Source organism: Melanerpes formicivorus, unplaced genomic scaffold (assembly GCF_026170545.1).
Source record: "Melanerpes formicivorus ecotype bairdi unplaced genomic scaffold, bMelFor1.0.p_v2 SCAF_4, whole genome shotgun sequence".
Taxonomy (NCBI): domain Eukaryota; kingdom Metazoa; phylum Chordata; class Aves; order Piciformes; family Picidae; genus Melanerpes; species Melanerpes formicivorus.
In genome coordinates, this window is record NW_027142356.1 from 40,220,874 (window position 1) to 40,246,842 (window position 25,969).

At 56.0% G+C, this 25,969-nt stretch overlaps 5 long non-coding RNA genes across 6 annotated transcripts; all 5 read left to right on the forward strand.

The window, feature by feature from the left end:
• The first annotated feature begins 3,441 nt into the window (after positions 1–3,441).
• Positions 3,442–9,071, forward strand: LOC137440945 (uncharacterized). The gene is made up of 5 exons (XR_010987262.1): positions 3,442–3,602; positions 3,696–3,774; positions 4,790–5,160; positions 5,761–5,862; positions 8,092–9,071. It is a non-coding gene; the product is annotated as an uncharacterized lncRNA (long non-coding RNA).
• Positions 9,072–12,642: 3,571 nt separating this feature from the next.
• Positions 12,643–14,356, forward strand: LOC137440946 (uncharacterized). Its single transcript, XR_010987263.1, has 3 exons — positions 12,643–12,803; positions 12,897–12,975; positions 13,991–14,356. It is a non-coding gene; the product is annotated as an uncharacterized lncRNA (long non-coding RNA).
• Positions 14,357–14,818: 462 nt separating this feature from the next.
• Positions 14,819–16,532, forward strand: LOC137440948 (uncharacterized). The gene is made up of 3 exons (XR_010987264.1): positions 14,819–14,979; positions 15,073–15,151; positions 16,167–16,532. It is a non-coding gene; the product is annotated as an uncharacterized lncRNA (long non-coding RNA).
• A 462-nt stretch (positions 16,533–16,994) lies between these two features.
• On the forward strand, positions 16,995–18,708 carry LOC137440949 (uncharacterized). The gene is made up of 3 exons (XR_010987265.1): positions 16,995–17,155; positions 17,249–17,327; positions 18,343–18,708. It is a non-coding gene; the product is annotated as an uncharacterized lncRNA (long non-coding RNA).
• A 462-nt stretch (positions 18,709–19,170) lies between these two features.
• LOC137440942 (uncharacterized) lies at positions 19,171–25,784 on the forward strand. Of its 2 annotated transcripts, XR_010987259.1 has the most exons (5): positions 19,171–19,331; positions 19,425–19,503; positions 23,820–24,592; positions 25,116–25,398; positions 25,635–25,784. It is a non-coding gene; the product is annotated as an uncharacterized lncRNA (long non-coding RNA). The 2 variants fall into 2 exon arrangements; XR_010987258.1 differs by lacking the exons at positions 19,171–19,331; positions 19,425–19,503 and adding an exon at positions 21,494–21,591.
• Positions 25,785–25,969: the final 185 nt, after the last annotated feature.

Genomic DNA, 25,969 nt, shown 5'->3' on the forward strand with positions numbered 1-25,969 from the left:
TGCCCACGCCCAGGGAGGTGCTCAGTGCTGCCACCCGGTGTGTAACGGCCGGCAGTGCAGCCGTGCCGTGGCGTGTGTCGCCCCGGGGGAGCTCAATGCTGCCACCCGGTGTGTACTGGCCGGCAGTGCAGCCGTGCCGCGGCGTGTGCCGCCCCGGGGGAGCTAATTTCTGCAGCCTAACTGCGCTGAATGCTCGAAAATTCTTAGGGGGAGAGCGGAGAGCTTGACTCGAGCGTCGCTATGGATCCGGCGCCTGCGCCCTAGCCCGGATCTGCTTCCCAGTCGCTTCCAGTTCTCTGCCAGTCCTTTGGTGGGGGGAAACTGTTGGGACCGGGAGGGCACCGGGAGGAGGCCATTACTGTGTAGTTTGGTAATACCGACGGCTGCAGCTGGTGCTGAGCTAAACAGAATGATCACAGAAGGCTTTTGCTCTGAAGCCAGAGCTGCCTGCTGGCGGAACGAACGTTTTTCTGACAGCTCTTGGAGGAACATTTCTGTACAGGTGTTCCCCAGGGCTCCTCAGCTGCTCAGAACTCAACGTGTTGTCTTGGAGGGGAATAAAACCCAATGGAAAGCTGAGAGTGAGGTGACAACGCAGGCACCGCCCCCCCCCGGCGTGGCACCGCCCCCCCAGCGTGGCACCGCCCCCTCAGCGTGGCACCGCCCCCCTCCAGCGTGTCACCGCCTCCCCCAGCGTGGCACCGCCCCCCCCAGCGTGTCACCGCCCCTCCCAGCGTGGCACCGCCCCCCCCCAGCGTGGCACCGCCCCCCCCAGCGTGGCACCGCCCCCCTCCAGCGTGTCACCGCCCCCCTCCAGCGTGTCACCGCCCCCCTCCAGCGTGTCACCGCCCCCCTCCAGCGTGTCACCGCCCCCCTCCAGCGTGTCACCGCCCCCCTCCAGCGTGTCACCGCCCCCCTCCAGCGTGTCACCGCCCCCCCTCCAGCGTGTCACCGCCTTCCAAGCGTGTCACCGCCCCCCTCCAGCGTGTCACCGCCCCCCCTCCAGCGTGTCACCGCCCCCCCTCCAGCGTGTCACCGCCCCCCTCCATCGTGTCACCGCCCCCCCCAGCGTGGCACCGCCCCCCCAGCGTGGCACCGCCCCCGCCCAGCGTGTCACCACCCCCCTCCAGCGTGTCACCGCCCCCCAGCCTGAACCCCACCCCCCAGCATGGCACCGCCCTCAACAACATGGCGCCAGATGCTTTCAGGGTTGTGGCTGGTAGAGGTTGCAGCTCTTCTGCTGTGTCCCAGGTCAGTGCCAGTCTCTGCTGCTTTGTGGGGCTTCTCTATAGCAGCCGCTGGAGGTGCGCGGGGCTTGGGGGGGTGGCCACCGGCGGGGCAGCGCGGGGCTTTGGGGGGGGGGGGGGGGGGGCGTGTCCGGGCTTGACCGGTGGGGCTCTGCGGGGGTGGCGGCTGCTGCCTCAACCGTACCCAGAGGCCCCGTGGGAGCTCAATGCTGCCACCCTGTGTGTAATGGCCGGCAGTGCAGCCGTGCCGCGGCGTGTGCCGCCCCGGGGGAGCTCAATGCTGCCACCCGGTGTGTAATGGCCGGCAGTGCAGCCGTACCGCGGCGTATAGCGCCCCGTGGGAGCTCAGTGCTCAACCCTGTGTGTAATGGCCGCAGTGCAGCCGTGCCGCGGCGTGTGCCGCCCCGTGGGAGCTAATTTCTGCAGCCTAACTGCGCCGAATGCTCGAAAATTCTTAAGGGAAGAGCGGAGAGCTTGACTCGAGTGTCGCTATGGATCCGGCGCCTGCGCCCTAGCCCGGCTCTGCTGGCGCCACAGGGACAGCGTTCCGGTGGTCGCTATGGATCCGGCGCCTGCGCCCTAGCCCGGCTCTGCTCGCGCCAGGGGGGCAGCGTCCCGGTGGTCGCTATGGATCCGGCGCCTTCGCCCTAGCCCGGCTCTGCTGGCGCCAGAGGGGCAGCGTCCCGGTGGTCGCTATGGATCCGGCGCCTGCGCCCTAGCCCGGCTCTGCTCGCGCCAGGGGGGCAGCGTCCCGGTGGTCGCTATGGAAAAAAAATCCATCTGAAAAAAGAAGTAGCAGAGAAGGAAAGCTGAAGCTGCAAAGATTGCAGTCCCCTCAGTTCTGGTTGTAGCCGGGTGGGGGTTGGTCTCTTCTCCCAGGCAAGCAGCACCAGAACAAGAGGACACAGTCTCAAGCTGTGCCAGGGGAGGTTTAGGCTGGATGTTAGGAAGAGGCTTACAGCTTGGCCAAAGAATCTTCCGATCCCTGTCTTCTGGTCGTGACCAGCAGCGTGCACGGGTGGCCAAGAAGGCCACTGGCAACCTGGCCAATATCAGGATCAGAGTGGCCAGCAGGAGCAGGGAGGTCATTCTGCCCCTGCACTTGGCACTGGTTAGGGCACACCTTGAGTCCCGTGTCCAGTTCTGGGCCCCTCCGTTTAAGCAAGACGTTGAGTTGCTGGAAGGTGTCCGGAGAAGGGCAACAAAGCTGGGGAGGGGTTTGGAGCACAGGCCTGTGAGGAGAGGCTGAGGGAGCTGGGGTTGCTTAGCCTGGAGAAGAGGAGGCTCAGGGGAGACCTTCTTGCTTTCTACGACTCCCTGAAGGGAGGTTGTAGCCAGGTGGGGGTTGGTCTCTTCTTCCAGGCAAGCAGCACCAGAACAAGAGGACACAGTCTCAAGCTGTGCCAGGGGAGGTTTAGGCTAGAGGTTAGGAAGAGGTTCTGCACAGAGAGAGTGATTGCCCATTGGAATGGGCTGCCCAGGGAGGTGGTGGAGTCACCATCTTTGGAGGTGTTCAGGAGGAGACTGGATAGGGTGCTTGGTTGCATGGTTTAGTTGATTAGGTGGTGTTGGATGATAGCTTGGACACGATGATCTTGAAGGTCTCTTCCAACCTGGTCCATTCCATCCCATTCCAATCAACTAAACCATGGCACTGAGTGCCTCATCCAGTCTCTTTCTAAACACTCCCAGTGATGGTGACTCCACCACCTCCCTGGGCAGCACATTCCAAAGGCCAATCTCTCTTTCAACCTGCTCTATTCTATTCTATGAAGACCTTCTTCCTAACATCCAGGTTTCATTGGTGAGAGCAACAGACTTGGTTGCTGCCACCCGCTGCTAAGGGGTCTGAGTGGCCCCCAAATGGGGTTTGGAGGCAGGTAGAGGTTTCTTTTGGCGTGTGAAGGGGTTTTGTGGGCATCTAGAAGGGGTGTGGAGCCCCCTGAAAGGGTCTGGGATAGTGTCAGGGGGTTCTGGGCTGGTCTACCAGCGGGTCTGGGGACATTAGAAGCGTCTGGTGGTACCTAAAATGGAGCTGGGCGTATGAGATGGGGGGTTTGGGTGCCTCCAAAGGGGTTTTGTGGGCATCTAAGTTGGGGAATCTGTGGGGGTCCTGAAGGAGTTGGGGGGTTCTCGTCAAGCTATGAGCAGACACACAGAGAGATGTTAACGGACTTTCTTTGATCATTCCAGGTCTGGTGTGCTGGGACTGGCAGGATCTTCCTGAGCTGTCCATGTACAGTTTCTGTCGACACTCTTCAGCTCGTACATCCGGTTTGCTGACAGAGGGTGTGGGGTTTGTGGGGCCCGGCAGCGAGAGCTTTCCAAAGAGGAGCTCTTCAGGGCAGCTCCAAGGTTAGGTTTGGATTCTCCTGGAGTCGCACACAGAACGAGTCTCACGATTCCAGTGGTCTCATTTCATAGCTGCATTTTCATCTCTCTGCCTAGGTGACAGGACGACCTCACTAATGAAGAGAGATAGCCTGAGCTCTGCAGGAACCTTGAACCCAAGCAGCCAGTGCCTTCTGTGAGTACAAGCTGTCCTTGCTCAACGTGGAAGTAGTTGAGAGCTGAAGCCAGACCACACCGTAATTCCCTCAGCTTCCTCTTCTGCAGATTAAACAGTCCCAGTTCCCTCAGCCACTCCTCCTAAGGCTTGTTATCCAGACCCCTCACCAGCTTTGTGGCCCTTCTCTGGACTCACTCTCTCACAAGGGGTGTCCTGGGGAACACCACTTGTGCCCGGCCGGCCACCGGCTGGGTTTAACTCTGTTCCCCACCGCTCTTGGGGCCCGGCCATCCATCCTGTTCTGCTGTCCAGCAGTCCCTTTGAAAAAAAATCCATCTGAAAAAAGAAGTAGCAGAGAAGGAAAGCTGAAGCTGCAAAGACTGCAGTCCCCTCAGTTCTGGTTGTAGCCGGGTGGGGGTTGGTCTCTTCTCCCAGGCAAGCAGCACCAGAGCAAGAGGACACAGTCTCAAGCTGTGCCAGGGGAGGTTTAGGCTGGATGTTAGGAAGAAGGTCTTCATAGAATAGAATAGAGCAGGTTGAAAGAGAGATTGGCCTTTGGAATGTGCTGCTCAGTGAGGTGGTGCCCAGGGAGTCACCATCACTGGAAGTGTTTAGAAAGAGACTGGATGAGGCACTCAGTGCCATGGTTTAGTTGATTAGATGGTGTTGGAATGGAATGGTATGGAATGGAACGGAATAGAAAAGAATAGACCAGACCGAGTTGGAAGAGACCTTCAAGATCATCGTGTCCAACCTATCATCCAACACCACCTAATCAACTAAACCATGCAACCAAGCACCCTATCCAGTCTCCTCCTGAACACCTCCAAAGATGGTGACTCCACCACCTCCCTGGGCAGCCCATTCCAATGGGCCATCACTCTCTCTGTGCAGAACCTCTTCCTAACCTCTAGCCTAAACCTCCCCTGGTGCAGCCTGAGACTGTGTCCTCTTGCTGGGCCCGGTGATGATCAAAGTTCTTTTCCAACCTGCTTACTCCTGTTTGGGTTTATTCTCCTGTATGAATTGTCAGTTCAAAGCACTCGAGAGAAATGATGTGATGGCTGTGCTGCAAAGCATCAGACTGGGGACCGAAAGACAACCTCCTGTGGATCGATGTACCGGGATATTCCAGGAACCTCTGTGCTGCCACAGACCTGGACTTAAACTCATTCCAGATGCCGCGGTGTGTTCCACATGACAATCGCACTCGGCACGTGAAGAGTGGCCAAGAGACTTCCCTTGTTTCCTTTGTGGAAGGCTTTTGTTTGTCCCCCGGCCCCGGGGGCCGTGTTCCTCTCGGGCAGGCTGCGGACGAGGCTGCCCTCGGCAGCAGGCGTGCCGCAAGCGGAGCGGCGAAGCTGTGTTCCTGGCAGTTCTCTCTCCGCCTGGATCAGGACAAAGGTACCGGCTGACAAGGACTTGCACTGACACAGGGTCAGAGAGCTGAGAGCACCAAAGGGTTTAATTGGTGAGAGCAACAGACTTGGTTGCTGCCACCCGCTGCTAAGGGGTCTGAGTGGGCCCCAAATGGGGTTTGGAGGCAGGTAAAGGTTTCTTTTGGCGTGTGAAGGGGTTTTGTGGGCATCTAGAAGGGGTGTGGAGCCCCCTGAAAGGGTCTGGGATAGTGTCAGGGGGTTCTGGGCTGGTCCACCAGCGGGTCTGGGGACATTAGAAGCGTCTGGGGGTACCTAAAACGGAGCTGGGCGTATGAGATGGGGGGTTTGGGTGCCTCCAAAGGGGTTTTGTGGGCATCTAAGCTGGGGAATCTGTGGGGGTCCTGAAGGAGTTGGGGGGTTCTCAGTGAGGTTTTGGAGTCTCTATGGAGTGCCTGCAGTCTCCTGGAGTGCCTGTGCTTGAAACCCCCCAGAGGCCGCGCAGAGTGGTGCTCACAGTAGCTCTGCAAGCCTGCCATGGGCTCAGGAGGCTGTGCAGCGGTTAAACCTTTTCTTTTGCTCAAGCACAATCTTTCTGAATTCTTTTCTTGGATTTTTTTTTTCCCAGGGTGATGTGAAACTGTCTGATTTTGGGCTAAGCACAGCTGTTCAGAAGTCTCAGAGACCTGAGCTCTACAGGAACCTTGAACCCAAGCAGCCAGTGCCTTCTGTGAGTACAAGCTGTCCTTGTTCAACGTGGAACTAGTTGAGAGCTGAAGCCAGACCACACCATAATTCCCTTAGCTTCCTCTTCTGCAGATTAAACAGTCCCAGTTCCTTCAGCCACTCCTCATAAGACTTGTTATCCAGACCCCTCACCAGCTTTGTGGCCCTTCTCTGGACTCACTCTCTCACAAGGGGTGTCCTGGGGAACACCACTTGTGCCCGGCCGGCCACCGGCTGGGTTTAACTCTGTTCCCCACCGCTCTTGGGGCCTGGCCATCCATCCTGTTCTGCTGTCCAGCAGTCCCTTTGAAAAAAAATCCATCTGAAAAAAGAAGTAGCAGAGAAGGAAAGCTGAAGCTGCAAAGACTGCAGTCCCCTCAGTTCTTGTGGTACCCTCTGTGAGATCCTAAGCCACCTGAACTGAGCCGGTCAGGCAGCCAAGCTAGTGCAGCAGTGTCTTCTGGAGAGTTGATAGGAACCAGTTCTATGGGGTTTGTTGAAGTGAGTGGCCAGTTGTTCTACATGAACAATTGTCTTAGTGCTAGCAAGTAGGAGGCTCTGAAGTGTGGTACTTTGAAAGCTCCATTCATACTTGCCCTTCAGGAGGAGCCAGCTCTTTCATTGAAGGATCTTCCTGAGGTGTCCAAGTACAATTTCTGTTGACACTTTTCAGCTCTTACATCCAGGTTGCTGACAGAGGATGTTGGGTTTGTGGGCCCTGGCAGCGACAGTTTTCCAAAGAGGAGCTCTAAGGCCAGCTGCAAGGTTAGGTTTGGATTCTCCAGGGGTGCCTGTGCTTGAAAGCCCCCCAGAGGCCGTGCAGAGTGGTGCTCGCAGTAGCTCTGTGCAAGTCTGCCATGGGCTCAGGAGGCCAGTATCTAGAGAGAGGGAGAGGGAAGGACAGAGACACTTCTAAGACAGTTTTAAAGAAATAATTATGAGAAGAGGCAAATTAATTCTGGGGACTCATGTGATATATCTGTTTAAGAGAAAAAAAAATGAAGGAGGTTTCTGACCATAACCAGGCTGACAAAGCACAGTAATGTGGTTTCCTATGGGATTCAACTCCTCCTGCATTGCACAGGACACTTCAACAGCTGTCCTGACAAGCTCTAAGTAATGAACTTAATCCACCCTGTGCGAGCAATGGGGCAAAAGGTTACAAAATCCATGTATGCAATTGAGACGTGTTACGTTGGGACGCCCAGGATACACCTCATCAAGCTCTCCTAGTTGTTAGACGCAAGATGGAAGAAGGAAGGGGGAAGACAGAGCAGAAGGTCTATTTAAATATGAAACTCCTAGGCTGAAAGAAAAGAAAAACATTTTAAAGACCACTCAGTGAGACTCTGTCACCGGCATAGCTAATCACAGAATCACTGAGTGTTAGGGGTTGGAAGGGACCCCAAAATAGCATCCGGTCCAACCCCTGTGCCAGTGCAGGATCACCTGGGGCAGGTTTTGAATGTCTCCAGAGACTCCACTAACTCTCTGGGCAGCCTGCTCATGGGCTCTGGCACACACAGTGAAAAGGTTTTCCCTTCTGTTCCTGTGGAACTTCCTCCTTTTATTCGTCGGACACAGCGAAGCCGCTGGGTCGTGTTGCTGCGGCAAGGTGACCCACCCTGTAGTTCAGGGCCTGGGTCTGTGCCTTCATGGCAGCCTGTTCCCTTGGCACCCTGTCAGCTTAACAGCCCTGTACTCGGGGTCTGTGTGACGAGTTGTGGAGCCCTCCATTCCCCCTTCTGTCCCCAGCAGCAGCCCAAGGTCCCTGTAAGCAGGGCTGGGGAGGCTGCTTTAGGCAGCTAACAGGAACCAACCTTGCCTGGCCCTTAGGGGGCTGAGGTCAGTCCCTGGGCTCCTGAAGAGGTGGTGTTGCGCTGCTGCCAGGAGGGCCGGCCCGTAGGTGGGGCACGGGCCAGAGCCTGTGGCTCTCTGTGGGGCTTTTTGGGAGTGCTGCTGAGGCCTCACTCTGTCCTGTTGGCATCCTTTGTCAGGGTAGCCAGATCCTAGGCCTGATGTCTATCGTTAGCTCAATTGCAGAATTTCCTCGTCTGCTGTTCCTGTCCGTAAATTTTTGCCAGTGCTTCTGTAATAAAAAGGTTTTTATTTCTCCTGTAACTTGCAAGCTGGTGACCTCCTTAGGAGCACCACTGTGTTGTTCACAAAGTTCTTTGCTGTTGCAAAGCTGGGAGAAGTGTGAGGTTCAGCTGATGAAGTTTCTCTCTTTTAGAAGTGTCTGCTCAGCTGTCCTCTTCCTGGATCTCGGAGCTTTGTCTCTCCCTGTTTGCGGTGCCCCGACAAGGACTTGTGCCGACACATCCTCGGGAAGCTGAAACCACCAAAGGGTTTAATGGGTTTGAGACAAAATTCACCCAACTCATTCTGCGGTGGTGTACGGGAAAGAGTCGGTAGGGGAAGCCGCAGGACAGCCTGCAGCAAAGCTCAGGACTTGTTCCCTCGCCTCTTCCTTCTGCGCGTGTCCTCGTCGGCCGCCTGTAAGCGAGACGCTTCGCCAGCTGGCTTGTTTGAATTCAGTAAAGTTATGGCATGGAAGTTATCTGGTAGGAGTCGTTGCTAAACAGATGTAGTTGAAGCTTTGTATCTTCCGTTCTCTCTACTAGTTATTCTAATCTTGCCCTGTTGGTTTAGCCCATCAGTTTTCATGTTCTCTTCATCTATTAGTAGCAGAAGAAAGGGCCCCTTGATTCCAGTATTTCTTGCTGTAGTTCAGAGGTAGAGTTGGCTTTCCCTCTGACCTTTTATACTTTTACTTTGTGTTAAGTGGAACCCAAAACTGAATAGGATACTTTGTGTAAAGCTTGAGCAGCCCTTAACTTTCGAATTATTATACTGCATGCACTACTGCTTTGCAACATTCACAGGACTGTGGTGGTGTCAGATAGTTCACTTGCATTTAGTTCCTCAGGGGCCAGGCCTTCCTTTGGGCTGATAGTCTTGGCCAAAGCTGCAATGTTCAGTCCTTGCTGTGAAAGGCAGGAGGTGCTGGCTGGGCAGTTTGCTTTATTTTGTGCCTTTTTGGGGGTGAATCAAAGGGAGTGGGGGGATTGTGGGTGGGCTGGTTCTGCCACGTGGGGCAGGGGGCTGCTGCAGCAGAGGAGCAGGTGAGCGAGGGCTGGGGGCCCCCCCCTAAAGTGCTGAAAATTCTCCGAGGGCACCACACTATCTTTAAAAGTGTAAGTACTGGGGTGAGGCGAGGCGGAGGCAAACCTCTGGTTTGCAGCTGGAGAGGGAGGGCTTGGAGTGACTGGTGCGTAAGAAAGCTTTGGAAACGACCCCTGTCTGCCCTCTCTGCTTCTAAAAGGCTTTTAGCATTGGAAAATAAAACCCACGTGGGGGCCCGGCTGCTGCCCACGCCCAGGGAGGTGCTCAGTGCTGCCACCCGGTGTGTAACGGCCGGCAGTGCAGCCGTGCCGTGGCGTGTGTCGCCCCGGGGGAGCTCAATGCTGCCACCCGGTGTGTACTGGCCGGCAGTGCAGCCGTGCCGCGGCGTGTGCCGCCCCGGGGGAGCTAATTTCTGCAGCCTAACTGCGCTGAATGCTCGAAAATTCTTAGGGGGAGAGCGGAGAGCTTGACTCGAGCGTCGCTATGGATCCGGCGCCTGCGCCCTAGCCCGGATCTGCTTCCCAGTCGCTTCCAGTTCTCTGCCAGTCCTTTGGTGGGGGGAAACTGTTGGGACCGGGAGGGCACCGGGAGGAGGCCATTACTGTGTAGTTTGGTAATACCGACGGCTGCAGCTGGTGCTGAGCTAAACAGAATGATCACAGAAGGCTTTTGCTCTGAAGCCAGAACTGCCTGCTGGCGGAACGAACGTTTTTCTGACAGCTCTTGGAGGAACATTTCTGTACAGGTGTTCCCCAGGGCTCCTCAGCTGCTCAGAACTCAACGTGTTGTCTTGGAGGGGAATAAAACCCAATGGAAAGCTGAGAGTGAGGTGACAACGCAGGCACCGCCCCCCCCCCGGCGTGGCACCGCCCCCCCAGCGTGGCACCGCCCCCTCAGCGTGGCACCGCCCCCCTCCAGCGTGTCACCGCCTCCCCCAGCGTGGCACCGCCCCCCCAGCGTGTCACCGCCCCTCCCAGCGTGGCACCGCCCCCCCCAGCGTGGCACCGCCCCCCCAGCGTGGCACCGCCCCCCTCCAGCGTGTCACCGCCCCCCTCCAGCGTGTCACCGCCCCCCTCCAGCGTGTCACCGCCCCCCTCCAGCGTGTCACCGCCCCCCTCCAGCGTGTCACCGCCCCCCCTCCAGCGTGTCACCGCCCCCCTCCAGCGTGTCACCGCCCCCCTCCAGCGTGTCACCGCCCCCCAAGCGTGTCACCGCCCCCCTCCAGCGTGTCACCGCCCCCCTCCAGCGTGTCACCGCCCCCCTCCAGCGTGTCACCGCCCCCCCCCAGCGTGGCACCGCCCCCCCCAGCGTGGCACCGCCCCCGCCCAGCTTGTCACCGCCCCCCTCCAGCGTGTCACCGCCCCCCAGCCTGAACCCCACCCCCCAGCATGGCACCGCCCTCAACAACATGGCGCCAGATGCTTTCAGGGTTGTGGCTGGTAGAGGTTGCAGCTCTTCTGCTGTGTCCCAGGTCAGTGCCAGTCTCTGCTGCTTTGTGGGGCTTCTCTATAGCAGCCGCTGGAGGTGCGCGGGGCTTGGGGGGGTGGCCACCGGCGGGGCAGCGCGGGGCTTTTGGGGGGGGGGGGGGGGCGTGTCCGGGCTTGACCGGTGGGGCTCTGCGGGGGTGGCGGCTGCTGCCTCAACCGTACCCAGAGGCCCCGTGGGAGCTCAATGCTGCCACCCTGTGTGTAATGGCCGGCAGTGCAGCCGTGCCGCGGCGTGTGCCGCCCCGGGGGAGCTCAATGCTGCCACCCGGTGTGTAATGGCCGGCAGTGCAGCCGTACCGCGGCGTATAGCGCCCCGTGGGAGCTCAGTGCTCAACCCTGTGTGTAATGGCCGCAGTGCAGCCGTGCCGCGGCGTGTGCCGCCCCGTGGGAGCTAATTTCTGCAGCCTAACTGCGCCGAATGCTCGAAAATTCTTAAGGGAAGAGCGGAGAGCTTGACTCGAGTGTCGCTATGGATCCGGCGCCTGCGCCCTAGCCCGGCTCTGCTGGCGCCACAGGGACAGCGTTCCGGTGGTCGCTATGGATCCGGCGCCTGCGCCCTAGCCCGGCTCTGCTCGCGCCAGGGGGGCAGCGTCCCGGTGGTCGCTATGGATCCGGCGCCTTCGCCCTAGCCCGGCTCTGCTGGCGCCAGAGGGGCAGCGTCCCGGTGGTCGCTATGGATCCGGCGCCTGCGCCCTAGCCCGGCTCTGCTCGCGCCAGGGGGGCAGCGTCCCGGTGGTCGCTATGGAAAAAAAATCCATCTGAAAAAAGAAGTAGCAGAGAAGGAAAGCTGAAGCTGCAAAGATTGCAGTCCCCTCAGTTCTGGTTGTAGCCGGGTGGGGGTTGGTCTCTTCTCCCAGGCAAGCAGCACCAGAACAAGAGGACACAGTCTCAAGCTGTGCCAGGGGAGGTTTAGGCTGGATGTTAGGAAGAGGCTTACAGCTTGGCCAAAGAATCTTCCGATCCCTGTCTTCTGGTCGTGACCAGCAGCGTGCACGGGTGGCCAAGAAGGCCACTGGCAACCTGGCCAATATCAGGATCAGAGTGGCCAGCAGGAGCAGGGAGGTCATTCTGCCCCTGCACTTGGCACTGGTTAGGGCACACCTTGAGTCCCGTGTCCAGTTCTGGGCCCCTCCGTTTAAGCAAGACGTTGAGTTGCTGGAAGGTGTCCGGAGAAGGGCAACAAAGCTGGGGAGGGGTTTGGAGCACAGGCCTGTGAGGAGAGGCTGAGGGAGCTGGGGTTGCTTAGCCTGGAGAAGAGGAGGCTCAGGGGAGACCTTCTTGCTTTCTACGACTCCCTGAAGGGAGGTTGTAGCCAGGTGGGGGTTGGTCTCTTCTTCCAGGCAAGCAGCACCAGAACAAGAGGACACAGTCTCAAGCTGTGCCAGGGGAGGTTTAGGCTAGAGGTTAGGAAGAGGTTCTGCACAGAGAGAGTGATTGCCCATTGGAATGGGCTGCCCAGGGAGGTGGTGGAGTCACCATCTTTGGAGGTGTTCAGGAGGAGACTGGATAGGGTGCTTGGTTGCATGGTTTAGTTGATTAGGTGGTGTTGGATGATAGCTTGGACACGATGATCTTGAAGGTCTCTTCCAACCTGGTCCATTCCATCCCATTCCATCAACTAAACCATGGCACTGAGTGCCTCATCCAGTCTCTTTCTAAACACTCCCAGTGATGGTGACTCCACCACCTCCCTGGGCAGCACATTCCAAAGGCCAATCTCTCTTTCAACCTGCTCTATTCTATTCTATGAAGACCTTCTTCCTAACATCCAGGTTTCATTGGTGAGAGCAACAGACTTGGTTGCTGCCACCCGCTGCTAAGGGGTCTGAGTGGCCCCCAAATGGGGTTTGGAGGCAGGTAGAGGTTTCTTTTGGCGTGTGAAGGGGTTTTGTGGGCATCTAGAAGGGGTGTGGAGCCCCCTGAAAGGGTCTGGGATAGTGTCAGGGGGTTCTGGGCTGGTCTACCAGCGGGTCTGGGGACATTAGAAGCGTCTGGGGGTACCTAAAATGGAGCTGGGCGTATGAGATGGGGGGTTTGGGTGCCTCCAAAGGGGTTTTGTGGGCATCTAAGTTGGGGAATCTGTGGGGGTCCTGAAGGAGTTGGGGGGTTCTCGTCAAGCTATGAGCAGACACACAGAGAGATGTTAACGGACTTTCTTTGATCATTCCAGGTCTGGTGTGCTGGGACTGGCAGGATCTTCCTGAGCTGTCCATGTACAGTTTCTGTCGACACTCTTCAGCTCGTACATCCGGTTTGCTGACAGAGGGTGTGGGGTTTGTGGGGCCCGGCAGCGAGAGCTTTCCAAAGAGGAGCTCTTCAGGGCAGCTCCAAGGTTAGGTTTGGATTCTCCTGGAGTCGCACACAGAACGAGTCTCACGATTCCAGTGGTCTCATTTCATAGCTGCATTTTCATCTCTCTGCCTAGGTGACAGGACGACCTCACTAATGAAGAGAGATAGCCTGAGCTCTGCAGGAACCTTGAACCCAAGCAGCCAGTGCCTTCTGTGAGTACAAGCTGTCCTTGCTCAACGTGGAAGTAGTTGAGAGCTGAAGCCAGACCACACCGTAATTCCCTCAGCTTCCTCTTCTGCAGATTAAACAGTCCCAGTTCCTTCAGCCACTCCTCATAAGACTTGTTATCCAGACCCCTCACCAGCTTTGTGGCCCTTCTCTGGACTCACTCTCTCACAAGGGGTGTCCTGGGGAACACCACTTGTGCCCGGCCGGCCACCGGCTGGGTTTAACTCTGTTCCCCACCGCTCTTGGGGCCCGGCCATCCATCCTGTTCTGCTGTCCAGCAGTCCCTTTGAAAAAAAATCCATCTGAAAAAAGAAGTAGCAGAGAAGGAAAGCTGAAGCTGCAAAGACTGCAGTCCCCTCAGTTCTGGTTGTAGCCGGGTGGGGGTTGGTCTCTTCTCCCAGGCAAGCAGCACCAGAGCAAGAGGACACAGTCTCAAGCTGTGCCAGGGGAGGTTTAGGCTGGATGTTAGGAAGAAGGTCTTCATAGAATAGAATAGAGCAGGTTGAAAGAGAGATTGGCCTTTGGAATGTGCTGCTCAGTGAGGTGGTGCCCAGGGAGTCACCATCACTGGAAGTGTTTAGAAAGAGACTGGATGAGGCACTCAGTGCCATGGTTTAGTTGATTAGATGGTGTTGGAATGGAATGGTATGGAATGGAACGGAATAGAAAAGAATAGACCAGACCGAGTTGGAAGAGACCTTCAAGATCATCGTGTCCAACCTATCATCCAACACCACCTAATCAACTAAACCATGCAACCAAGCACCCTATCCAGTCTCCTCCTGAACACCTCCAAAGATGGTGACTCCACCACCTCCCTGGGCAGCCCATTCCAATGGGCCATCACTCTCTCTGTGCAGAACCTCTTCCTAACCTCTAGCCTAAACCTCCCCTGGTGCAGCCTGAGACTGTGTCCTCTTGCTGGGCCCGGTGATGATCAAAGTTCTTTTCCAACCTGCTTACTCCTGTTTGGGTTTATTCTCCTGTATGAATTGTCAGTTCAAAGCACTCGAGAGAAATGATGTGATGGCTGTGCTGCAAAGCATCAGACTGGGGACCGAAAGACAACCTCCTGTGGATCGATGTACCGGGATATTCCAGGAACCTCTGTGCTGCCACAGACCTGGACTTAAACTCGTTCCAGATGCCGCGGTGTGTTCCACATGACAATCGCACTCGGCACGTGAAGAGTGGCCAAGAGACTTCCCTTGTTTCCTTTGTGGAAGGCTTTTGTTTGTCCCCCGGCCCCGGGGGCCGTGTTCCTCTCGGGCAGGCTGCGGACGAGGCTGCCCTCGGCAGCAGGCGTGCCGCAAGCGGAGCGGCGAAGCTGTGTTCCTGGCAGTTCTCTCTCCGCCTGGATCAGGACAAAGGTACCGGCTGACAAGGACTTGCACTGACACAGGGTCAGAGAGCTGAGAGCACCAAAGGGTTTAATTGGTGAGAGCAACAGACTTGGTTGCTGCCACCCGCTGCTAAGGGGTCTGAGTGGGCCCCAAATGGGGTTTGGAGGCAGGTAAAGGTTTCTTTTGGCGTGTGAAGGGGTTTTGTGGGCATCTAGAAGGGGTGTGGAGCCCCCTGAAAGGGTCTGGGATAGTGTCAGGGGGTTCTGGGCTGGTCTACCAGCGGGTCTGGGGACATTAGAAGCGTCTGGGGGTACCTAAAATGGAGCTGGGCGTATGAGATGGGGGGTTTGGGTGCCTCCAAAGGGGTTTTGTGGGCATCTAAGTTGGGGAATCTGTGGGGGTCCTGAAGGAGTTGGGGGGTTCTCGTCAAGCTATGAGCAGACACACAGAGAGATGTTAACGGACTTTCTTTGATCATTCCAGGTCTGGTGTGCTGGGACTGGCAGGATCTTCCTGAGCTGTCCATGTACAGTTTCTGTCGACACTCTTCAGCTCGTACATCCGGTTTGCTGACAGAGGGTGTGGGGTTTGTGGGGCCCGGCAGCGAGAGCTTTCCAAAGAGGAGCTCTTCAGGGCAGCTCCAAGGTTAGGTTTGGATTCTCCTGGAGTCGCACACAGAACGAGTCTCACGATTCCAGTGGTCTCATTTCATAGCTGCATTTTCATCTCTCTGCCTAGGTGACAGGACGACCTCACTAATGAAGAGAGATAGCCTGAGCTCTGCAGGAACCTTGAACCCAAGCAGCCAGTGCCTTCTGTGAGTACAAGCTGTCCTTGCTCAACGTGGAAGTAGTTGAGAGCTGAAGCCAGACCACACCGTAATTCCCTCAGCTTCCTCTTCTGCAGATTAAACAGTCCCAGTTCCTTCAGCCACTCCTCATAAGACTTGTTATCCAGACCCCTCACCAGCTTTGTGGCCCTTCTCTGGACTCACTCTCTCACAAGGGGTGTCCTGGGGAACACCACTTGTGCCCGGCCGGCCACCGGCTGGGTTTAACTCTGTTCCCCACCGCTCTTGGGGCCCGGCCATCCATCCTGTTCTGCTGTCCAGCAGTCCCTTTGAAAAAAAATCCATCTGAAAAAAGAAGTAGCAGAGAAGGAAAGCTGAAGCTGCAAAGACTGCAGTCCCCTCAGTTCTGGTTGTAGCCGGGTGGGGGTTGGTCTCTTCTCCCAGGCAAGCAGCACCAGAGCAAGAGGACACAGTCTCAAGCTGTGCCAGGGGAGGTTTAGGCTGGATGTTAGGAAGAAGGTCTTCATAGAATAGAATAGAGCAGGTTGAAAGAGAGATTGGCCTTTGGAATGTGCTGCTCAGTGAGGTGGTGCCCAGGGAGTCACCATCACTGGAAGTGTTTAGAAAGAGACTGGATGAGGCACTCAGTGCCATGGTTTAGTTGATTAGATGGTGTTGGAATGGAATGGTATGGAATGGAACGGAATAGAAAAGAATAGACCAGACCGAGTTGGAAGAGACCTTCAAGATCATCGTGTCCAACCTATCATCCAACACCACCTAATCAACTAAACCATGCAACCAAGCACCCTATCCAGTCTCCTCCTGAACACCTCCAAAGATGGTGACTCCACCACCTCCCTGGGCAGCCCATTCCAATGGGCCATCACTCTCTCTGTGCAGAACCTCTTCCTAACCTCTAGCCTAAACCTCCCCTGGTGCAGCCTGAGACTGTGTCCTCTTGCTGGGCCCGGTGATGATCAAAGTTCTTTTCCAACCTGCTTACTCCTGTTTGGGTTTATTCTCCTGTATGAATTGTCAGTTCAAAGCACTCGAGAGAAATGATGTGATGGCTGTGCTGCAAAGCATCAGACTGGGGACCGAAAGACAACCTCCTGTGGATCGATGTACCGGGATATTCCAGGAACCTCTGTGCTGCCACAGACCTGGACTTAAACTCGTTCCAGATGCCGCGGTGTGTTCCACATGACAATCGCACTCGGCACGTGAAGAGTGGCCAAGAGACTTCCCTTGTTTCCTTTGTGGAAGGCTTTTGTTTGTCCCCCGGCCCCGGGGGCCGTGTTCCTCTCGGGCAGGCTGCGGACGAGGCTGCCCTCGGCAGCAGGCGTGCCGCAAGCGGAGCGGCGAAGCTGTGTTCCTGGCAGTTCTCTCTCCGCCTGGATCAGGACAAAGGTACCGGCTGACAAGGACTTGCACTGACACAGGGTCAGAGAGCTGAGAGCACCAAAGGGTTTAATTGGTGAGAGCAACAGACTTGGTTGCTGCCACCCGCTGCTAAGGGGTCTGAGTGGGCCCCAAATGGGGTTTGGAGGCAGGTAAAGGTTTCTTTTGGCGTGTGAAGGGGTTTTGTGGGCATCTAGAAGGGGTGTGGAGCCCCCTGAAAGGGTCTGGGATAGTGTCAGGGGGTTCTGGGCTGGTCTACCAGCGGGTCTGGGGACATTAGAAGCGTCTGGGGGTACCTAAAATGGAGCTGGGCGTATGAGATGGGGGGTTTGGGTGCCTCCAAAGGGGTTTTGTGGGCATCTAAGTTGGGGAATCTGTGGGGGTCCTGAAGGAGTTGGGGGGTTCTCGTCAAGCTATGAGCAGACACACAGAGAGATGTTAACGGACTTTCTTTGATCATTCCAGGTCTGGTGTGCTGGGACTGGCAGGATCTTCCTGAGCTGTCCATGTACAGTTTCTGTCGACACTCTTCAGCTCGTACATCCGGTTTGCTGACAGAGGGTGTGGGGTTTGTGGGGCCCGGCAGCGAGAGCTTTCCAAAGAGGAGCTCTTCAGGGCAGCTCCAAGGTTAGGTTTGGATTCTCCTGGAGTCGCACACAGAACGAGTCTCACGATTCCAGTGGTCTCATTTCATAGCTGCATTTTCATCTCTCTGCCTAGGTGACAGGACGACCTCACTAATGAAGAGAGATAGCCTGAGCTCTGCAGGAACCTTGAACCCAAGCAGCCAGTGCCTTCTGTGAGTACAAGCTGTCCTTGCTCAACGTGGAAGTAGTTGAGAGCTGAAGCCAGACCACACCGTAATTCCCTCAGCTTCCTCTTCTGCAGATTAAACAGTCCCAGTTCCTTCAGCCACTCCTCATAAGACTTGTTATCCAGACCCCTCACCAGCTTTGTGGCCCTTCTCTGGACTCACTCTCTCACAAGGGGTGTCCTGGGGAACACCACTTGTGCCCGGCCGGCCACCGGCTGGGTTTAACTCTGTTCCCCACCGCTCTTGGGGCCCGGCCATCCATCCTGTTCTGCTGTCCAGCAGTCCCTTTGAAAAAAAATCCATCTGAAAAAAGAAGTAGCAGAGAAGGAAAGCTGAAGCTGCAAAGACTGCAGTCCCCTCAGTTCTGGTTGTAGCCGGGTGGGGGTTGGTCTCTTCTCCCAGGCAAGCAGCACCAGAGCAAGAGGACACAGTCTCAAGCTGTGCCAGGGGAGGTTTAGGCTGGATGTTAGGAAGAAGGTCTTCATAGAATAGAATAGAGCAGGTTGAAAGAGAGATTGGCCTTTGGAATGTGCTGCTCAGTGAGGTGGTGCCCAGGGAGTCACCATCACTGGAAGTGTTTAGAAAGAGACTGGATGAGGCACTCAGTGCCATGGTTTAGTTGATTAGATGGTGTTGGAATGGAATGGTATGGAATGGAACGGAATAGAAAAGAATAGACCAGACCGAGTTGGAAGAGACCTTCAAGATCATCGTGTCCAACCTATCATCCAACACCACCTAATCAACTAAACCATGCAACCAAGCACCCTATCCAGTCTCCTCCTGAACACCTCCAAAGATGGTGACTCCACCACCTCCCTGGGCAGCCCATTCCAATGGGCCATCACTCTCTCTGTGCAGAACCTCTTCCTAACCTCTAGCCTAAACCTCCCCTGGTGCAGCCTGAGACTGTGTCCTCTTGCTGGGCCCGGTGATGATCAAAGTTCTTTTCCAACCTGCTTACTCCTGTTTGGGTTTATTCTCCTGTATGAATTGTCAGTTCAAAGCACTCGAGAGAAATGATGTGATGGCTGTGCTGCAAAGCATCAGACTGGGGACCGAAAGACAACCTCCTGTGGATCGATGTACCGGGATATTCCAGGAACCTCTGTGCTGCCACAGACCTGGACTTAAACTCGTTCCAGATGCCGCGGTGTGTTCCACATGACAATCGCACTCGGCACGTGAAGAGTGGCCAAGAGACTTCCCTTGTTTCCTTTGTGGAAGGCTTTTGTTTGTCCCCCGGCCCCGGGGGCCGTGTTCCTCTCGGGCAGGCTGCGGACGAGGCTGCCCTCGGCAGCAGGCGTGCCGCAAGCGGAGCGGCGAAGCTGTGTTCCTGGCAGTTCTCTCTCCGCCTGGATCAGGACAAAGGTACCGGCTGACAAGGACTTGCACTGACACAGGGTCAGAGAGCTGAGAGCACCAAAGGGTTTAATTGGTGAGAGCAACAGACTTGGTTGCTGCCACCCGCTGCTAAGGGGTCTGAGTGGGCCCCAAATGGGGTTTGGAGGCAGGTAAAGGTTTCTTTTGGCGTGTGAAGGGGTTTTGTGGGCATCTAGAAGGGGTGTGGAGCCCCCTGAAAGGGTCTGGGATAGTGTCAGGGGGTTCTGGGCTGGTCTACCAGCGGGTCTGGGGACATTAGAAGCGTCTGGGGGTACCTAAAATGGAGCTGGGCGTATGAGATGGGGGGTTTGGGTGCCTCCAAAGGGGTTTTGTGGGCATCTAAGTTGGGGAATCTGTGGGGGTCCTGAAGGAGTTGGGGGGTTCTCGTCAAGCTATGAGCAGACACACAGAGAGATGTTAACGGACTTTCTTTGATCATTCCAGGTCTGGTGTGCTGGGACTGGCAGGATCTTCCTGAGCTGTCCATGTACAGTTTCTGTCGACACTCTTCAGCTCGTACATCCGGTTTGCTGACAGAGGGTGTGGGGTTTGTGGGGCCCGGCAGCGAGAGCTTTCCAAAGAGGAGCTCTTCAGGGCAGCTCCAAGGTTAGGTTTGGATTCTCCTGGAGTCGCACACAGAACGAGTCTCACGATTCCAGTGGTCTCATTTCATAGCTGCATTTTCATCTCTCTGCCTAGGTGACAGGACGACCTCACTAATGAAGAGAGATAGCCTGAGCTCTGCAGGAACCTTGAACCCAAGCAGCCAGTGCCTTCTGTGAGTACAAGCTGTCCTTGCTCAACGTGGAAGTAGTTGAGAGCTGAAGCCAGACCACACCGTAATTCCCTCAGCTTCCTCTTCTGCAGATTAAACAGTCCCAGTTCCTTCAGCCACTCCTCATAAGACTTGTTATCCAGACCCCTCACCAGCTTTGTGGCCCTTCTCTGGACTCACTCTCTCACAAGGGGTGTCCTGGGGAACACCACTTGTGCCCGGCCGGCCACCGGCTGGGTTTAACTCTGTTCCCCACCGCTCTTGGGGCCCGGCCATCCATCCTGTTCTGCTGTCCAGCAGTCCCTTTGAAAAAAAATCCATCTGAAAAAAGAAGTAGCAGAGAAGGAAAGCTGAAGCTGCAAAGACTGCAGTCCCCTCAGTTCTGGTTGTAGCCGGGTGGGGGTTGGTCTCTTCTCCCAGGCAAGCAGCACCAGAGCAAGAGGACACAGTCTCAAGCTGTGCCAGGGGAGGTTTAGGCTGGATGTTAGGAAGAAGGTCTTCATAGAATAGAATAGAGCAGGTTGAAAGAGAGATTGGCCTTTGGAATGTGCTGCTCAGTGAGGTGGTGCCCAGGGAGTCACCATCACTGGAAGTGTTTAGAAAGAGACTGGATGAGGCACTCAGTGCCATGGTTTAGTTGATTAGATGGTGTTGGAATGGAATGGTATGGAATGGAACGGAATAGAAAAGAATAGACCAGACCGAGTTGGAAGAGACCTTCAAGATCATCGTGTCCAACCTATCATCCAACACCACCTAATCAACTAAACCATGCAACCAAGCACCCTATCCAGTCTCCTCCTGAACACCTCCAAAGATGGTGACTCCACCACCTCCCTGGGCAGCCCATTCCAATGGGCCATCACTCTCTCTGTGCAGAACCTCTTCCTAACCTCTAGCCTAAACCTCCCCTGGTGCAGCCTGAGACTGTGTCCTCTTGCTGGGCCCGGTGATGATCAAAGTTCTTTTCCAACCTGCTTACTCCTGTTTGGGTTTATTCTCCTGTATGAATTGTCAGTTCAAAGCACTCGAGAGAAATGATGTGATGGCTGTGCTGCAAAGCATCAGACTGGGGACCGAAAGACAACCTCCTGTGGATCGATGTACCGGGATATTCCAGGAACCTCTGTGCTGCCACAGACCTGGACTTAAACTCGTTCCAGATGCCGCGGTGTGTTCCACATGACAATCGCACTCGGCACGTGAAGAGTGGCCAAGAGACTTCCCTTGTTTCCTTTGTGGAAGGCTTTTGTTTGTCCCCCGGCCCCGGGGGCCGTGTTCCTCTCGGGCAGGCTGCGGACGAGGCTGCCCTCGGCAGCAGGCGTGCCGCAAGCGGAGCGGCGAAGCTGTGTTCCTGGCAGTTCTCTCTCCGCCTGGATCAGGACAAAGGTACCGGCTGACAAGGACTTGCACTGACACAGGGTCAGAGAGCTGAGAGCACCAAAGGGTTTAATTGGTGAGAGCAACAGACTTGGTTGCTGCCACCCGCTGCTAAGGGGTCTGAGTGGGCCCCAAATGGGGTTTGGAGGCAGGTAAAGGTTTCTTTTGGCGTGTGAAGGGGTTTTGTGGGCATCTAGAAGGGGTGTGGAGCCCCCTGAAAGGGTCTGGGATAGTGTCAGGGGGTTCTGGGCTGGTCCACCAGCGGGTCTGGGGACATTAGAAGCGTCTGGGGGTACCTAAAACGGAGCTGGGCGTATCAGATGGGGGGTTTGGGTGCCTCCAAAGGGGTTTTGTGGGCATCTAAGCTGGGGAATCTGTGGGGGTCCTGAAGGAGTTGGGGGGTTCTCAGTGAGGTTTTGGAGTCTCTATGGAGTGCCTGCAGTCTCCTGGAGTGCCTGTGCTTGAAACCCCCCAGAGGCCGCGCAGAGTGGTGCTCACAGTAGCTCTGCAAGCCTGCCATGGGCTCAGGAGGCTGTGCAGCGGTTAAACCTTTTCTTTTGCTCAAGCACAATCTTTCTGAATTCTTTTCTTGGATTTTTTTTTTCCCAGGGTGATGTGAAACTGTCTGATTTTGGGCTAAGCACAGCTGTTCAGAAGTCTCAGAGACCTGAGCTCTACAGGAACCTTGAACCCAAGCAGCCAGTGCCTTCTGTGAGTACAAGCTGTCCTTGTTCAACGTGGAACTAGTTGAGAGCTGAAGCCAGACCACACCATAATTCCCTTAGCTTCCTCTTCTGCAGATTAAACAGTCCCAGTTCCTTCAGCCACTCCTCATAAGACTTGTTATCCAGACCCCTCACCAGCTTTGTGGCCCTTCTCTGGACTCACTCTCTCACAAGGGGTGTCCTGGGGAACACCACTTGTGCCCGGCCGGCCACCGGCTGGGTTTAACTCTGTTCCCCACCGCTCTTGGGGCCTGGCCATCCATCCTGTTCTGCTGTCCAGCAGTCCCTTTGAAAAAAAATCCATCTGAAAAAAGAAGTAGCAGAGAAGGAAAGCTGAAGCTGCAAAGACTGCAGTCCCCTCAGTTCTTGTGGTACCCTCTGTGAGATCCTAAGCCACCTGAACTGAGCCGGTCAGGCAGCCAAGCTAGTGCAGCAGTGTCTTCTGGAGAGTTGATAGGAGCCAGTTCTATGGGGTTTGTTGAAGTGAGTGGCCAGTTGTTCTACATGAACAATTGTCTTAGTGCTAGCAAGTAGGAGGCTCTGAAGTGTGGTACTTTGAAAGCTCCATTCATACTTGCCCTTCAGGAGGAGCCAGCTCTTTCATTGAAGGATCTTCCTGAGGTGTCCAAGTACAATTTCTGTTGACACTTTTCAGCTCTTACATCCAGGTTGCTGACAGAGGATGTTGGGTTTGTGGGCCCTGGCAGCGACAGTTTTCCAAAGAGGAGCTCTAAGGCCAGCTGCAAGGTTAGGTTTGGATTCTCCAGGGGTGCCTGTGCTTGAAAGCCCCCCAGAGGCCGTGCAGAGTGGTGCTCGCAGTAGCTCTGTGCAAGTCTGCCATGGGCTCAGGAGGCCAGTATCTAGAGAGAGGGAGAGGGAAGGACAGAGACACTTCTAAGACAGTTTTAAAGAAATAATTATGAGAAGAGGCAAATTAATTCTGGGGACTCATGTGATATATCTGTTTAAGAGAAAAAAAAATGAAGGAGGTTTCTGACCATAACCAGGCTGACAAAGCACAGTAATGTGGTTTCCTATGGGATTCAACTCCTCCTGCATTGCACAGGACACTTCAACAGCTGTCCTGACAAGCTCTAAGTAATGAACTTAATCCACCCTGTGCGAGCAATGGGGCAAAAGGTTACAAAATCCATGTATGCAATTGAGACGTGTTACGTTGGGACGCCCAGGATACACCTCATCAAGCTCTCCTAGTTGTTAGACGCAAGATGGAAGAAGGAAGGGGGAAGACAGAGCAGAAGGTCTATTTAAATATGAAACTCCTAGGCTGAAAGAAAAGAAAAACATTTTAAAGACCACTCAGTGAGACTCTGTCACCAGCATAGCTAATCACAGAATCACTGAGTGTTAGGGGTTGGAAGGGACCCCAAAATAGCATCCGGTCCAACCCCTGTGCCAGTGCAGGATCACCTGGGGCAGGTTTTGAATGTCTCCAGAGACTCCACTAACTCTCTGGGCAGCCTGCTCATGGGCTCTGGCACACACAGTGAAAAGGTTTTCCCTTCTGTTCCTGTGGAACTTCCTCCTTTTATTCGTCGGACACAGCGAAGCCGCTGGGTCGTGTTGCTGCGGCAAGGTGACCCACCCTGTAGTTCAGGGCCTGGGTCTCTGCCTTCATGGCAGCCTGTTCCCTTGGCACCCTGTCAGCTTAACAGCCCTGTACTCGGGGTCTGTGTGACGAGTTGTGGAGCCCTCCATCCCCCTTCTGTCCCCAGCAGCAGCCCAAGGTCCCTGTAAGCAGGGCTGGGGAGGCTGCTTTAGGCAGCTAACAGGAACCAACCTTGCCTGGCCCTTAGGGGGCTGAGGTCAGTCCCTGGGCTCCTGAAGAGGTGGTGTTGCGCTGCTGCCAGGAGGGCCGGCCCGTAGGTGGGGCACGGGCCAGAGCCTGTGGCTCTCTGTGGGGCTTTTTGGGAGTGCTGCTGAGGCCTCACTCTGTCCTGTTGGCATCCTTTGTCAGGGTAGCCAGATCCTAGGCCTGATGTCTATCGTTAGCTCAATTGCAGAATTTCCTCGTCTGCTGTTCCTGTCCGTAAATTTTTGCCAGTGCTTCTGTAATAAAAAGGTTTTTATTTCTCCTGTAACTTGCAAGCTGGTGACCTCCTTAGGAGCACCACTGTGTTGTTCACAAAGTTCTTTGCTGTTGCAAAGCTGGGAGAAGTGTGAGGTTCAGCTGATGAAGTTTCTCTCTTTTAGAAGTGTCTGCTCAGCTGTCCTCTTCCTGGATCTCGGAGCTTTGTCTCTCCCTGTTTGCGGTGCCCCGACAAGGACTTGTGCCGACACATCCTCGGGAAGCTGAAACCACCAAAGGGTTTAATGGGTGAGAGCAAAGCTCAGCTGTGTGCTGAAGCTGCAAACCTTGCCCAGAAGGCTGTCCCCGGCTCGGGGTGATAAAAAGAACAGGAGCGTAGCCGCTCGGCTGTCTTTCCTTCTGTGATGCCACAGGGGGGTGGGCGAGGATACAGCAGAGGAGCAGTGAGGGAGGGGTGAGGGCAGCCTCCCACAAAGGCTGCTTGCAGACCTGAAATGCCAAATGTTTGAAATGCCAGGACGTTCTTGGAGGGGAGGGAAAGCCCCGGGAAAGTGTAAGAGTGAGTGTGAGGTGTTCCAGCCGAGGAACAGCGGTGCTGCTTATTGAGAGATTGCAGAAGGGCAGTGATTTGTGTGCAGAAAGGCCTTGACGTGACCCCCCTCTGTTCTGTAGAAAGGCTTCTAGAGGAGAAAAGCACATCCTGAGCAGAGCCACGGGGGGGTGTGGGGTGTGGTTTGAAACAGAAATAGCAACTGTCTCTCAATTAAAACAGTGGATTGTCTTTCATGTGTGTGTGTGGTGTGCTGTTTTTTCATTGAATGGAAAAAGCTCTGCAGGGAGACCAGCTGATCTGCTCCCGAGGCACAGCAGCACCGGACCTGCTGAGCGTTGGGGGCCTGTTAAGGAGGGTCTGCTGTCATCTGAAGTGGGCTTGGGGGTATGAAAGGGGAATTTGGGGGCATGTGAAGGGTTCTGGGAGCATCTAGAGGTGTCTGGGGACCTCTGGAGGGGCTCCTGGGTCATGTCTGGAGGGTCACGGAGGAGTGGGGGGGTCTGTGCCTCAGTGTGGTTTCGGGGTCTCTGTGTCAGGTCCCCACAGCGTGTGGGTTGCTGTGTGGCATTGCTGGAGTCTCGGTGTCCCTAGCGCCCCTGACTCTTCTGCTCACTGCTCCCACCTTGTGGGCACGGCCAGGTACTGCTTGCTGTCGCCTGCTGCCAAGGGTGTGAGTGGCCTCTGCAGGGAGGCGCAGAGAGGTATTCTGGGGCGTCTAGAGGGGCTTTGTGGGCATCGAGAGGTGTCTGGCGGCCTCTGGAGGGTCTCCGGGGGGGTCTCTGGAGGGTCCTGAAGCAGCTGAGGGGGCGGGGAGTGGTGGTGTTGTGTTAGAGGTCTCTGGGGGGTTCCAGGGTTTGGGGTCCCGCAGGATTGGGGTGGTCTCACTCCGGTATTGGGTGTCCTGCAGTCCCAGGACCCCCCAGCCACATCTCCCCCGGCATCTCAAGGCGAGCTGCGAGCACCTCAAGGGCCTTAGAGGGTGAGAAAGGAGGTCTGGGGGCATGTAGACGGAAGTGAGGGCATCAAGACGGCACCGCTCTCCCCGTGACAGCGCCTGCCCTTCCCAAGACGGCACCGCTCTCCCCGTGACAGCGCCTGCCCTTCCCAAGATGGCGTCGCCCTCTCCGTGACAGCGCCTGCCCTTCCCAAGATGGCGCCGCCCTCGCCTTCTCGGCTCCGACCTAGCCAGCGTAACTATCGTCCCCTCTGCTTTCTCCGCTCCGCATCAGCTCAGTGTAGACTCTGCTGCTCTCTGGAGTTGTTTTGTCCCTGCTGCAGGACTCTGCCACGGGTCTGGGGGTGGGCAGCAGCGAGGGGGGGGGGCAAGAAACACCAGCAGCGAAGGGGGGGTGGGGGTGGGTGTCGATTTGCCGCGGTCGGGAGCAGTCTGCTCCCAGTTCACGAGCTGTTCTCCTGTCTCTCCCAGCTCTTGCAGGCTGACCCCAATGCCCCCAGACTCGCCCAGCGATCCCAGGGTGAACCCCGCAGCACCCAGATTCGCCCAGCGATCGTCACGTGATTAGGGGCCACGCAAAGGAGGGGCGGGGAGCAGAGAAAGCGGCGGCGGCGCTGTGAGGGGATAGGAAAGGGAAAGGGTGGGAAGGGAGCTAGAGGGGAGGGGGAGCGGGGAAGACCGCGCAGGTTACGTCACTGGAGGCGGGGCTTGAGGAAGGCAATAGGATGGCTATGGGGGGCGGGGCTGGAGGACTGGAGGCGGGGCTAGAGGGCGGCAATAGAATGGCTAAGGGAGGGGGCGGGAAC